Source organism: Equus caballus, chromosome 9, assembly GCF_041296265.1.
Source record: "Equus caballus isolate H_3958 breed thoroughbred chromosome 9, TB-T2T, whole genome shotgun sequence".
Taxonomy (NCBI): Eukaryota; Metazoa; Chordata; class Mammalia; order Perissodactyla; family Equidae; genus Equus; species Equus caballus.
Window position 1 is genome coordinate 24,243,964 of NC_091692.1, and position 15,194 is coordinate 24,259,157.

The 15,194-nt window shown below is 38.7% G+C and overlaps 1 long non-coding RNA gene across 1 annotated transcript; it reads left to right on the plus strand.

The window, feature by feature from the left end:
* The first annotated feature begins 1,546 nt into the window (after positions 1-1,546).
* On the plus strand, positions 1,547-7,597 carry LOC138915387 (uncharacterized). Its single transcript, XR_011421268.1, has 2 exons — positions 1,547-1,705; positions 6,333-7,597. It is a non-coding gene; the product is annotated as an uncharacterized lncRNA (long non-coding RNA).
* Positions 7,598-15,194: the final 7,597 nt, after the last annotated feature.

The window sequence follows — 15,194 nt, forward strand, 5'->3', positions numbered from 1 at the left end:
AACCAGCCAGCCTGGAACTTCCTGGTTTGTACTAGGAGGTAATCCCCTGATAGATCCCCTCCCCTTTCCTTAGGAGGATGACCTTGCCTGAAACAGTGCATTCTTTGCCAATAATTTTCCTTTTTTTTTTGCTACCTCTCTGCCTTTAAAAACCTTTCCTAGTCCACAGCTCGAAGGAGCGCCTTTCTACTTGCTAGGTAGGATGCTGCACGATTCATGAATTACTTTATAAAGCCAATTTGGTCTTTACATGTAAGCAGTTGAATTTTTGGTTTTTTTAACTAGACTAATACATGCATGAGCATGATCATCAACAGCTTCAGAATAGTGGTATCTTAGGAGAGACAGGAAAGGGAAAACATGGGGAGCTTCAGCTATACGTAATACTTTGTTAAAATAAAAAATAAAACAGGCCTTCAGAAAATATAACAGAATTTTAATACCTGTTAAAGGAGATATTTTTCTTATTTTACGTATTTTAAACATACTTCAAAGTAAAAAAAAGAGCTATTGTGATGAATATCCTTGTGCAGAAATATTTCATTTTGTATTATTTCTTATGAATAAATGACAAGCAATAGGATATAGTGGAGTATCTGAGGAAGCCATTTGGTGTAAAACTAACTTGGCCTGAACTTGTTTTTCCGAAGGGCCTGATGTGGCGGTTGAGGATGCCTTATACCTCTGCTTTAAGTATTTACTGTGTCCCAAAGACAAAAGCAACAGCCTTAAAGATAAGGATGTAACTTCCCCACATCACCTTTCTTTAAGGATAAACATCTCTCCCTAAACTAGGGATTGATTGCTGACCTGTGCTCACCTTGTGACCACCCACCTAGAGACAATAGACCTGCCGTGTTCACCAAATTGCCGTGCTGGCAGAGCAATCTCATGACAATTGTAAAAGGGACATTCCCATCATATGTGATGTATGCTCTTTGTTCCAAGAGAGTATATAACCACTCTGCATGCCCCACTTCTTTGATGCCCTTCTTTCCTTAAGGAAGGAAGGCACCAGTCTAGTCCTTAGGCCTGGCTCGTAATAAAACTCACCCCAATTTTGATTAATACATTGATTATGGATTATTTGTGTCGACGTTTCCTAGGGTTAGATTTTTTAAAGGAGCTGTAATTTTTAAGAATATAAAGACTTTGGGGTTCATGATACTTATTCACAAATTGCTGTTAACCAATAGTGTATGAGATGCCTGTGATATTATGATTTATAATAAGAAATGTATATGGTCTTCATCCTGTTTTTGGCACAGAGCTCCTAAAACCCTTGGAGTTTCCTAAGTGATGAGAGCAATAAAGGCCTTTTGTCATGTTAATGAGGTGTCTTTGGAAAGCCCCTAGTTAACCTAAGGATGGAGGCTGGTTGCCTGGGGAGCCAACCAAGTGATTAGAGGGTTGGAACTTTCAACCCCACCCCCAGACCTCCTGGGAGGAAAGAGAGGCTGGAGGTGAATGAATCACCAATGCCAATGATGTAATCAACCATGCCTACGTAATGAAGCCTCTACAAAAACCCAAAAGGCTGGGGTTCAGAGAGCTTCTGGGTTGACGAATGCATGGAGGTGTGGGGAGAGTGGTGTGCCCGGAGAGGGCATGGAAGGTGTGCGCTCCTTCCCACGTGTTTTGCCCTGTGCCCCTCTTTCATCTGGATGTTCCTGAATTACACCCTTTTATAATCGACCAGTAATCTGTAAGTAAAATGTTTCTCTGAGTTCTGTGGGCCACTCTAGCAAATTAATTGAACCCAAGAAGAGGATCCTGGGAATGCCTGATTCATAGCACAATTTTTCTTTCTGAAAGTATTCTTATCAATATATTCCTATTCTTGAAATTAAAATTTTTCCTAATGTTATGTCAGGATATGTGCTTCTTTGTGTTAATTTTCTTTGGGACACAGTGAGCGCTTTTGGCCTGCATCTCACAGTCTTATTTCACTTTCAGTTCTGTTTATTACTTCTTTTAAATTGTCTTGGTTATTTTTCTCAATATTTATTCTTCCATTCTATCATATCTCTTATTTTGTTGTTCTATATATTTTGAAAATGCTTCTACGGTTTGTCCTCTATATGACTAATCTGACTTTCTTTTGTTTCTTATAAATAACTTCCAATGGGGGTTAAAGCCTGATAATTTAATGCTCTCTCAATTCATCTTTATCTCATCCTAATCTGTTTCCTTTTCAGATCTTAGATCTTAGTGTTTTAACCTCATCCCGCTTTCCAAACACATCACCCTATTGTGCCCTGTGGCTTTCTGCACTTCTTTATGGAGGTGATATCTGCCTTGTAATTTATAGAAGATGTTCTACATTAAGAAAAGTATTTATTTTTGGTTTCCGTGATAAAGTTTCTTTAAAGATTGCTCCCTCCTTTGCACCTTCATGATGATATTTCCTTTTCCTTGCTATGGTTTATTTTTCATAGTTCTTTTTGATTTCTTTTATATTTATCAATCAAAAATGTGAAACAATCTATCCAGTTTATCTTGACTTCTGTGCAACTTCTTGACAGTAGGATGAACTCCTTCCTCAGATTTGCAGGTGGACAGCCAGCTGGAGCACCTAGATCCCAGGATATTAGGTTTAGCAGTTTCCCTTGAGTCAGCTCTGTTGTACAAGATGAGATATTCTTCTGTAACCACCACCTCCCTGCATGACTCCTTATATCTGGTCCCTGGCATGCAGCGGCAATAAATTCACTAAAAATTGTATTTTTCATCATGCACTGCTGGCCCCATTTATAAATTTTTAAGTTTTTGCTGATAAAAGCTTTAATTTTGTGAAATTCATTGCAAAGCTTCCTAAAAAGTCTCCCTTTTTGCAGTCCTTTTGTTTTCTGGGAGCTGTAATTTCTGAATTGTTCTTTAAAGATGAATAATGAGAAAGAGAAGAAAAAGTACTTTGGCTTACACCTCTTCCCATCCTCTCATCCTCCTATGTACAAAATGGGGATAAGCCTTCAAAGTTTTATAGTTAATATAGACTTGGACTTTTACTAGGGGACAGGCAATAGTCTCGATATAAAATGTCTTCTTGTATTGTTCATGGCACTTGAGGTGATGTTATTTCATGAGAGAAAACATAGTTAAGTATCCAGATGTTTTTCTTTATACGGAGCTACTAAAATTATACTTAGAAAACTCTTCTAATATTTTTGTCAAAACTTTCAGAAGATTATTGCCATAAGCAATAGCATAGCCTTGCCATTTCTTTCTTCAACTATTTATTTGGAAAAATTTCAAGTCTATAAAAAGAGCTGAGGAGTAATACAATGACTACTTTTATAGTCTTAACCTACATTTACTAATTATTAACTTTTTTTCACATTGGCTTTCTCTCTCTCTTTTACTCTCTGTCTCTAGGCTAAACCATTTGAAATGAAGTTATAGGCATCGTGACATTTCATTCCTAAATACAGGAGCTTGCTGCTCCACTTCCAGCCACGATGGAGTAAGAAGGGCTAGAATTATCCTCTTACCATTAGAAACTTAAAAAATGGACCAAATATACAAAACATCTGCTTTAAACATTGAGCAACAGATAGCAGAGGACTAGAGAGAGGGGAAACAAACAAGGTGAGCCCTATAACCACTCCAGGTTTCTTCCCAGAAGCTATTTCTGGATTGAGGCACAGGAAGGGGGAGCTCAAAAAGAACCACACAAGAGTCAAAGAGATGGAGATCAGAGTTTAAGGTGACTGTTGTTGCTAGAAGTTGCAGAAAGGTAGGGACTACTCAAAAAAAAGAGCTCCAGGAATGTGCAGAGGAATTTTCTTAACACTTTGCTGAATGCTGCGTGTCACATGGCTGAGCAAAAATGACCAGATAACGGCAAGGTGAACAATTATCAGAGTTTACATAATGTGGGGGAATTTCAGATTCCAAGCAGTCAAGTGGAGTTTGATCCACCAGGACATTCAGCAGAGACCTCAGACAGATTATAACTTAGGGATGCTGAACCATTCCTGGAGTAAAGGCTACTCTAGACTTACTCTAGAAAAGCTTATAAACAAGTCTTGAAGGGAGCAAAGGGATATACAGGTAACTCAACGTCTACTAAAACAAAGTTGCAAATTCTTTAAAGGATGCAACAAAATTCAGAGACTCTGTAATGTAACAGTCACAATGTCCTGGATCTGGTCACAATGTCTAAAATCACTAGACATGCCAAAAAGCAGGAAAACATGACCTGTAACCAGGAGAAAAATCAGTCAGTAGAAACAGACCCAGAAGTGAGCAAATCGATGGAACTAGCACATAAGAACCTCAAAACAACTATTATAACAATGTACAGCTGTTTAAAGGAAAAGATGCACATAAGGAGAAGAAAAATAGGCCATATGAAATAGAGCCACATGGAACCTCCAGAAACTAAAATACAATTTATGAAATAAATATTTACCAGATGATATTAAAAATGGATTTTCTGCTGCAGAAGAACAGATCAGAGAACTTGAAGTCATAGAAACAGAATCTCAAAGAAGCTTATAGAGAAAAAAAAAAAGACTGAAAAATGAATGGATTCTCAGGTACCTGTGTGATAATATCAAGTGGTCTAACATTTGTGTAATTGGAATCCCAGAAGGAGAGAAAAGAAGGGCAGAAGAAATATTGGAAGAGTTAATGGCCAAACATTTTCTAACTTTAATGAAAAACATAAACCCACAAATCCAATAAGCTCAATAAATGCCAAGCAGAACATACACATGCACACACACCAAGACCCATCGTAATCAAATAGCTGAAAATCAGTGATAAAGAGAAAAATGTTAAAATCAGCTTGATTAATATAGACACACTTTATAACAGAGCAGGGTTTCTCAACCTCAGCACTACTGAAAATTTGGGCTGGATAATTGTTGTTTCTTGTGGGAATGCCCTGTTCATTGTAAGATGTGTAGCAGCATCTTTAGCCTCTATTCACTAGATGGCAGTAAAACAACTCCAGTGACAATCAAAAGTGTCTCTAGACATTGCTGAATGTCCCTGGGGGGATAGTTGACCCACATTGAGAATCACTGTGTATAGAAACAAAAATTGAATTAATTGCAGACTTATCAGAAATTTGCAAGCCACAAGACAATGGTACAACATCTTTGAAGTGCTGAAAGGAAAAAAAAATCTGTCAAACTAGAATACTGGATTCCTTAAACTATCCTTCAAAAAGTGTTTTTATTTCAATAAAGCGAAACCTGAGAGAGTTAATTGCCAACAAAATTGCACTACAAGAAGTGTTCAAGTTTTTCAGGCTAAAGGAAAATGATCTGAAGTGGAAACATTTTTATAAAGGAATATAGTATACCAGAAATAGTATATATGTAGGTAAATATAAAAGACTTTTTTCCCTTTCATTCATCTTCTTAAAATGTCTTTAACTGTTTTAAGCAAAAATAATAATGTATTCTGAGATTAATTACAAGAGAACATTTCTTCTGAGTTTCATAGTTGGCGTTCTCATGAAAGGAAGGTCTTCCCTTACCCTCTCTCTTGCTCTTTTTAATATCTCATACGTTAGGATCATTATTCTTTATTATACTCAAAGCGTTAGAAAAATTGGCCAATGGGAGCCCTTCAAGCTGGCCTCTCTTTTGTTTTGATCTGTGTCGTTCGTTTTTGAATACTTCCTTGTTTTATGTTACAAGATGTTCCAGTTTAAATTTATAAATTCCCTTCCATTGATTTATCCGTCTATTTATGTACCTGAACAATGTTGTTTTAATTATTGATCTTTAGAGTTTTAATATCTAGTAGCAGTAATACTTACATATTGTTCTTACTTTTCAGGATTTTCTTGGGCATGTTTGGATTCTTTTCCAGATGCACTTCAGAATTAACTCACATAGTTCTGGAAAAAAATAAAGTTGTTGGTAATTTTCTTAGGATTGCAATGAATTAGTAAACTAACTGGGGGGAGAACTGGCATATATGCTAAACTGCCCTATCTAAGCAGACGTAATATCTTTTTATTTGTGCTAGTCTCTCTCTCTCTCTCTCATACTTTTTCTTTTTTGTCTTCAAGAGAGTTTTAAAGTTTTCTTTTTAAAATTTATTTCTAAGAATCTTTTATTTTCATTACTGTAAGCGGGTTTTCTGTTTTAATAAATCTTCTAACTGGCATCATTTTGTGTTTGTGAAGGCTATTTACTTTTTGTGTGCTAATTTTCTATCCTGATAGATTATTCAATTCCTTTAATGTTTGCGTTAGTTATATCATTGGTTCTCTAGGTCTACTATCATGTCATGTACAAAAGAGAGAGAATTTTCCTTCTTTCCTCCCCAGTTCTTATGCTCTTAATTGTGGTCTTTGTGTTCTTTTTCAGATGGCCAATGCTCATGACTCCAGCCCAGCTGTGAATAGTAGTGGTGGTGGAGCGCATGTTACCTCCTTCCTGTCTCAGTGGGAAAGCGTCTAGTGACTTCTCATTATGTAAACATATATAAAATGGATTTTTAAAATGAGTATTGAATTTCAATGAAGATATCTTAGCATTTATGGAGATTATATTATATTTTACTTGGATTTATAATAAGGTGAATTACATTGATATAATTTCTTATATTTCTGGAGTAAATTTTACTTGGTCATGATGTCTTATAATTTTTTAAATGGGCTCTTGGATTCTGTTGGCTAATGTTTTATTTAGTAATTTTTCACTGGTATTTATAAGTGGAATTGTTCTGTAGGTTTGTATGTACATATTATCTTTATCAGGTTTAGGTATATATGTTGGACTTGTTTATTTTATTGCAGTAACATTGGTTTATAACATTACATAAATTTCAGGTGTACATCATAATATATTTCGAATTCTGTGTAGATTACATGATGTTCACCACCCAAAGACTAATTACAATGCGTGTGCTTGTTTCATAGACAGGATTTAGAAAATTTCCTTCATTTTCTATACCTTGGGCAATTAAAGAAGCATTGAGGCCGTCTGGTCTTTGAAGGTGGTAGAATCGCAGTCAACCATTTGGCCTGGCACTTCTGGTCGGGGCTGAGGGAAGTCCTTTGATGACTTTACTTTTTCTGGGAAAATTTTTCTGACCATGCTTTCTCTCAACTGATGTCATTTTTTGAAATTTATTTTAATAAGAAAAAGGGCCTTTCATTCCACTGGTTGAGATTGAAAGTGTGGATGAGCTTACATATTGAAAATCATTGATGCTGGAAAATAATTGTTAAATCAGTGAAGAATTATAGTTGGCTGCCATCCACAGTTTTTGACTTGATTGAGAGAGGCATTCTTGGGGCAAGGAGGGTAGACAGTGAATAAGAAGACAAATAATAGACAGCAAAATTTTATTTTGTGGAGGAGGGGAGGATCACCAATGAGTAAAAGAGTGAAGAAAGGAGAAATCAAAGAAAAGAAAGGAATGAACAGAGAATGTCACCATTTTTTCTTCAATTGATCCATTTTCATACAACCCTGAGGACAAAGTGAAGCTAAAGAAGGAGTTCTTGCCCTTCAGGAAATGCAAGCTGGTTGGCCTACAATGACTTCTGAAGATGTATATTATCTTAACTTGAATTTAATCTAGAAACTATACAATTAACTATAAAAGCTTTGTGTATTAATTCTCACTGAGTTGCTTGTGGATGATTTTGCATGTCCTTAATTGCATCAAAAAGCACTTTAATTATCTAATTTCATACACAAACCACAGACACAGACAGATATGATGCATGGAAGATTAGGCAACTTGAGTAATAAGAGCAATAATTGAATAATTATCAACAAAGGGAACTTGGGGAATGTTCTCAGCCCTTCTAAACTTCAGTTATCCATTTGAAAAATGAGATAATGATGAAAGCAACTCCACAGATTTATGATGAAGATCAAGTAAGGGAAACCATCTAAAGTGCCGAGCAGAAGTTCCGTCACGCTGGAACCACTTCATAAACGTCAGCTACCGTTTTTGTTCCAAAGCTTAGCAAGATGAACAACCTGTCCTCTGGAAACACAAATTTAGGGGTCAGCCAAATAATTCAAATAGCTAGACAAAGGCTAACTTACGGCTGTGACTTAGGAAATCATGCCGTGTGCTGGGGATTCTAACGAGAGAGACCATGCCTGGTTCTGGGGACCACAACAGGGTTTGTGGAGAAAGTCATAGTTGAGAGACCTTGAGTAAAAGGCTGGAACTCACTAATCCTCTCAAAACCTGAAACTACCATGAGCCACAGTACAGAGGCTGTGTTTTTTTTTCCTGAAAAGAAAGGGACAAAGATGCCTTTACTAATGTAGACCTTAAAAGTGTGCCTGTATTATTTTTTCATGGAAAGAGTTTGTGATTCCATGTGTGCTGGTTGAACGCATGGAGGCAACCTAAGCAAGTTTCAAGAACCCAGATTTGATCCACTGTTAAGGGGAAAGGAGTAGAAAGGATGAAGCCTCTGAGGTGTGCCTCTCTCCACCTTCTTGGGAATCTCTGATGTGTGCCTATGGTGCTGACATTCTCCTCCAGTCTGGTGGAGAGAGTTCATAGTGCGCTTCCTGGTGAGGAGAACAAAAAACTCGGTGCATTGAGATTCTCCTTGAGAAGTCTAGAAAACAAAGAGAAACTGGTCACGTGGTTGTGGACTCTGGGCCCAGATGGCCTGGGTTTGATTTCCAGCTTGGACACTTACTAGCTGTGTAATCATGTACTTAAAACTCAGAGACCTGATTTCCTCCTCTGTGAAATGAGGATAATAATGAAACTTACACGTAATATTGTTGTACCTAATAAGTTAATACATATAAAGCACTTAGCGTGTCTGGCATTGTTGTTAGTGTCATGGATTCCGACATTAGTCAATTCCGACTCCTAGGGACCCTGTGGACAGCAGAGCTGAACCTTGTTTGGTCTTTTTGTGCCATCCTTGCTCCTTCCAGTGTTCTATCAGACGATGCTCTGCTGCTGTTCATAGAGTTTCCGTGGCTGATTTTTTCAGGAGTGGGTGGCCAGGTCCTTCTTCCTAGTCTGGAAGCCCTGCTGAAACTCATCTATCGTGGGTGACCTTGCTGGTATTTGAAATACCGGTGGCATAGCTTTCAGCATCACAGCAACATGCAACCGCCGCAGTATGACAACTAACAGATGGGTGGTTTGGTTCCCTGATCGGGAAATGAATCTGGCTAGTGGCTGAGAGAATGCCAGCTCTTAACCACTAGGTCACCAGGGCTGGCTGTGCCTGGCATAGAGTAATAGATATAAAAAAGTTAGTATAAAGTAGTAAAAGTTAGCAGCTAAGAGTTTAACTCTCCTCTTGATCAAGAAATATTAAAAGGTGCTTGTGGGACCAACTCCTGAGTGTAGCTGTGATGGGAGAGCTCCTGAAAGGGTAGGTGCGGAGGACACCTGGTAGCTGAGATTTTTCTCCAGTTTCTCACATCCCACCAGCTGTAAGCTGGGAGATCTCAGTAGAAGGCAGTTCAGAGTGTGAGTGCGAGGTGATGGAAGACCTTGAGGAGAAATACTTAGATGGATGAGAAAGGCAGTTCAGCTTTTAAAACCAAGGGGGACTATTTCAGTGTTGGTGACTCTATTCCTCCTGGGGAGTGAAAGGCCCTGGCAATTCTCTGTTTTGACTGGTTCTACAGGAGGGACATTTTCTTTTGGGACCAATTCTCCTAGAGGCTGAGGGAGGAAGATTTTACTTCTTGGATCATTATCTCCTGGGAGAAAAATATCTAAGAGGTTAATCACCCAGAAGTGAGTTTTGAGGAATGGGAGCAGCAGGGTGTTTAGAAGAGCTAAATGGTTGAATGGCTTCTATTTGTGGGGAGGAGCCATGGAGAAGGGTTCCCAGGGGTCACAGCACCTGTCCACTTGTAAACACTCCTGACATTGGGCTCAACTCATGGTCATGGATGGTGACATATTTTCTTGGATCACGGCTAAACATTGAGCCATGAGTATTATACACTATGGACTTCAACAATTTCAATGGTGATAGTACAGAGACTTTGAAATAGCTCTTTTTGAAATAGCTGTTTTTAAGACATCTAGTTAGGACAAGAGGGGATGGATTTGTACTACATCAAGTGCTTTTGAAATAAAGAAGATAATAGAGAAAATGTCCCTTTCAATAGTAAAGACAAAAGCAATGTTGCAATATTGTTGCAAAGTCTTAGCCAAATATATTTTCTATTTTGGTTTGCCTTTGGCTCCTGACACATTTGCCCATTGTCCAAGGAGGTCCAAAGCCTTCTTATCTTTGTGGGCTCTTGATATCTTAATTTTCTTTACCTGTCCCAAAGCACTAAAGTACCCACACATCTTGGCATTCAAGTTGCTCTCTCACATCCAGTGAAGTTCTGGCACTATAAATATGTTACATAGGGAAGGAAAAGTTGAAAAGAAATTTAAGACAATATGAGTGGAGGTCATCATCACGTGGCTCATATAATTTTAAGGAAATGCAAGAGCCCTATGTTATTTAAACAGGGAATCGGGATCTGTAGTCCCCTAGGATTCCTGCAGGGAGCCCAGAACATTCACCCGAGACTTGATAATACGTCACTGGATAAATTATGGCATCTCCCTGAGACTTGAGTTTTCTCAGTTGCAAAATAATGTAAATAATGAGTGTTTTGCTCATAGATAAATTTAATTGTGCTCCAATAGACAAATATTCGCTGCTTATTATTACTGTTAGCTCTGTTATCTGATGTTTCATTAATTAGAACACTAAACTGCCTCTGTTCTCACCATGCTCTCGTGTTTTTATCAAAGTCTCAACTGGATTCTAATGTGCCTTTTGAATCACCGAAACAAGATTATATTATGTTCATTACATATGAATGTTTAGAGCAGGTATTCCCAATTGAGGATGATTCTGCCACCGAGGGGACATTGGCTCTGAGTGGAGACGTTTTTGGTTGTTACAACTGGGGATTGCTACTGACATCTAGCAGGGAGAGACCAAGGATGCTGCTAAAGATCCTACAGTGTAAGGACAGCCCCCTAGAACAAAGACTAATCTAGCCTAAAATGTCAATGTGCTCAAGTTGAGAAAGCCTGGTCTAGAGTATTTTAATATATTATGGTTTTTCTTTTTGGTAATTATAACCAGTTTTCTTTATACCCAGAAACAGTTTACCAGCCACAATGCTGTATTAACCAAAAACTCCTTTCTTCAACCTTGCTGGATCATAAGTTTAATATATATTTTGAGGCTTCCATATCAGGAATATCTTTTTGATCACAAAGTTTGAGAAGTTCTGGAATAAATTAGTGAGAACATATGGGACATTTTTCCAGAATTCTATAGAATGAGGCAGTTTCAATGTGTCCAAGGTGCCTGTGGCACAGGCTGGGCTACAGGGACGAGGGGTTATCAGGTGTTTTTAATATTTGTTTTTTTGTTTTTACTTCCAGTCTTAGGACCTAGTTTCACACAGAGCACCTGATGTGGCACTGGGCATCCTCAGAGACACATGGTTGTTCTGGAAACAACATGGAAATAGCACTTCCCTAAAACCAAACATGTCCTTAAATGGCCAACTTGATCACCTGCTATTTTAACCTTCCTCGTAAAACCCAACAATGAGTATAAAAATGGACCCTTTCTTCGTTGTTTTTATCTCCCTTCTCAGCATTCCCTTCTGCACAAAGGCCTGAGAAGGTCTGTAGAAACCTATGGAGTTTCATTAAAAGGCCCAGGGCTTGCAATTGCTCAGGCTTCTCTCTCTAGGCATTTGTGAAAAGAACAAGGATTAAGCTTGGGCTTTGAACTCAGAGAGATGTGGACTTGAGTCCAGGAGCGTACATACAGCTGTGTTACCTTGGACAAGGCTCTTTCCCCTGGAAGCCTCAGTTCCCTCACTCAGAAAATGAGGTTTATTGTGAAAAGTAAATGCCTGTGTGCCTGGAATAACTAGCACTAAAGGAATGTTAACAACGGCTATGATTGTGATCACTGATCATAATCTGTCCCAGCTTACTTTTTCAGTCTCATGTCATGATACTCATTGCTTAGGCCCTTGGACCACTTCCTGATCCCTGAACACTCAGTGCTTTATCATGTTCTGTTCATTTGCTCATTTTTCCCTTCTTCATGGACTGTCAAAAGCTAAGTCACCCTCCAGGTGACTTCATATGACATGTCGTGGGAAGCCTTCCTTGAACCTCCACTCACAGTCAACCTCTTCTGTCACTTAGGACTTTATTTCCACAGCTCTAAAATTCTGCTTACCAAGTTCTCTAATTCTCTGAGGGTGTGTCTCTGTGCTCCACGAGGGGCCACATACCAGTCTGGCCCATGGTATGCTCCATGAGCATCTCTTGATGGAATGAATTGAATTTTGCTTTGGTTTGAGCAGGTAGAAAATTCAAGAAAGAACTTATGACTTCATAAAGGCCCTTTGCGCATGAGCCTGAAGATACAGAAGAGAAGCTCTCGACAGTGAAGGCCTTCCTGTTTTCACCAGAGGAAGCGATAAAATGGGATAGGAGAGGAGAAGAAGGTGTTTCCAAAAAAGTTTAAAAAAATCCTTCTGGGGGCCGGCCGCGGGGCCAAGTGTTTAAGTTCATGTGCTCTGCTTTGGAGGCCCAGGGTTTCGCCAGTTTGGATTCTGGGCACGGACACGGCACTGCTCATTAGGCCACGATGAGGTGGCATCCATATACCACAACTAGAAGGACCCACAACTAAAACATACAGCTGTGTACTTGGGGGATTTGGGGAGAAAAAGCAGAAGAAAAAAGAAGATTGGCAACAGTTGTTAGCTCAGGTGCCAATCTTTAAAAAAAGAAATCCTTCTTTTCATTATATCATGGTTGCTTTCATAGACTTAGCAAATATTGACCGAGTACTCACCATGGGCCAGGACTGTAGAAGGTGCTGGAAATACATTGAGGAACAAGATAATCAAGATCCCTGGCCATACATAGTGATAGTCCTTTGTTCTGCCCTGCACACAGATTAATTGTGTTCTTTTGTAATCTGGTCCCATTTAAGGCATAGGTCTCCAGATTTAAGTAAATCAAATTGTGACATGACTGAATCGTTCATTTGGTCTTTGGAGCCTGTAGCAGTTTTTTGGTGGCGTCAGCCCAAAGGGCCAACTATTTTGAATTTGCCATGTCACCAGGTATAGGAATCATTATGACTTGATAGATGTTAATTTGTCCACATTATTCTCATCCAAACTAGAAACAGAATAAGCAATAATTACCTCATCTTTGGAAACCATCAGAGCTTTAGGACTAACGTGAACATTGACATAAGTGTCGAATGCTTGCTTTCATTATCCAGTAGCTCGTTGTCTGCAGCTTGGCATCCTGGATTTGCGTTCTTCGGAGATTCAGGGTGTTCTTTAGTGATTAGGACTCATTGTGTTTATGATACTTATTCACTCACATTTTTCAAAATGGCTCTGTGCGTGAATTGGGCTGGATTTAGTTTCCTTTTTCTTTCCAGGTGAGCTTAAAAATCTGAAGGGGGGAAACCCACCACAGAACAGGAGCATTCGATGCATTGTCCCTCCTCCCTTTATTCATTTCTAACTAATGCTTTTCATCTCAGAGAGTACATGAATATGTAAGTGCCAGCGCTGCGTATTGTGAACTCGGAACAAAGAGTAGTGCTGTAGATTTCAATGCGTTTGGGCCATAATGTGCTGCTTTCTTGATAATGGGCTCTTGGCATTGAAATGAAAAGCAAACATATCATTAAGAAGGCGCTCCGTAAAAACTGTCTGTCATATATCTTAAGCTTCATTAGTTTAGATTAATGACTTACTTGATATACATGACAATAGGTGAAGCAAATCTTTGTTTATTTATTGACAATTAAATGTGGCGGTGACATGCATAAACAGACTTCCCTCTGATTAGTTCCATGTTTTAAAGTAACTTTGTGTTATAAAACTTGTTAACTACAGTATCATTTTATTGAGCTCTGCAGTGTGAATGATGTGATCTCCATTGAAAGGCATCAATATTGCAGCCATTCCTGGCAGTCACTGGAGCATTGTGCTCACAGATTGGAGTTGATATCTCATTGTACAAATTCAGGGACCCAGAAAATGTCCAGTTATTGAGCCTCTGCCCTGCGAGGACAATGTTCTATTCATGGAATCTGGGTGCAAGGTCACAGACTGAAACCTGAACGAAGGATAAGATTGAAATTCGTTTCAAGATTTTGCAGAGGACTTCCCTGAAATTCAGTGTTTGGAAAGCACGGAGCTTTTCCCAGAATAACCTACTACAAACTAACACTTCATAATGCAATGTAGAGTATAAATGCATAGAGTGCTTTCTAATTAGGATGCTGCTATAGGACTAAGTAAGTTTACCTTTTAAAGAGATACTGACGCATCTGAGATTATGTTGATTCAGATGACATAAGAAAGCTTCCAAGAACACCTTGTAACAGATGTACCATTTTAGAAGGAACTGGGAAGGCAGGGGAGAGGAAAGAGGAGAAAAAGGGGAGAAGGGCAATGTGGCATAAAATTTATCTGCATGCTAGTCTCAGTGAAATATTTGTGGTTTGCCTTTCCATGAATTCAAAGTTGGAGGCTGTCAGGGATAATCAGACCTTCCCATCACGGACACCCTGTGGTTCTCCTTAATAGCTCCTTTTTATGTGCCGTCAGTCCTCAAAAATATATTTAGAAGAGACTTATTTAGAAAGAGGCATAAAATAAAATCCATGTTGCGGTTGAGTATTACAGATGATTTCTGGACTCCATTCTGTGCTATTAGGCTCTCTGTAGAATTTTCACACAAGGTAAAAAATAAACTCTCAGCCACCTTGAAAGAGAACTCCTTTGACAAAAGAAACCAGCTTATTCTACAAAGCTACTCACAACATCACTTGAAGGCAGATCTCTCTGGACCTTGGAGTCCAGTAAAGCATCTTTGCTTTCCTTAGGAAATATTGGGCAAAAAATACCCACTTAGTGATCTTTCCTATGCAATATCTTGAACAAAGTTTGAATGCAAAGGAAAGGGTGACATTTATCTAAGCATTAGCTGACTTTCCCTATGGCCACCAAAGTAGCTGATGCACAGACCTCATCCTAAGATGACATTGCAATTATTTTGTTTATAAGTGGTGTTAACATTTCATTTGTTTGCCATGTAAAATCAATCACTATACTAAAGAGGAGTAACTGAACTCTGCTCCTTGAAATACCCCTTTTCTTCTCATTAAGTAAGCCATCGCTCCCCTCCTCACCGAGGGC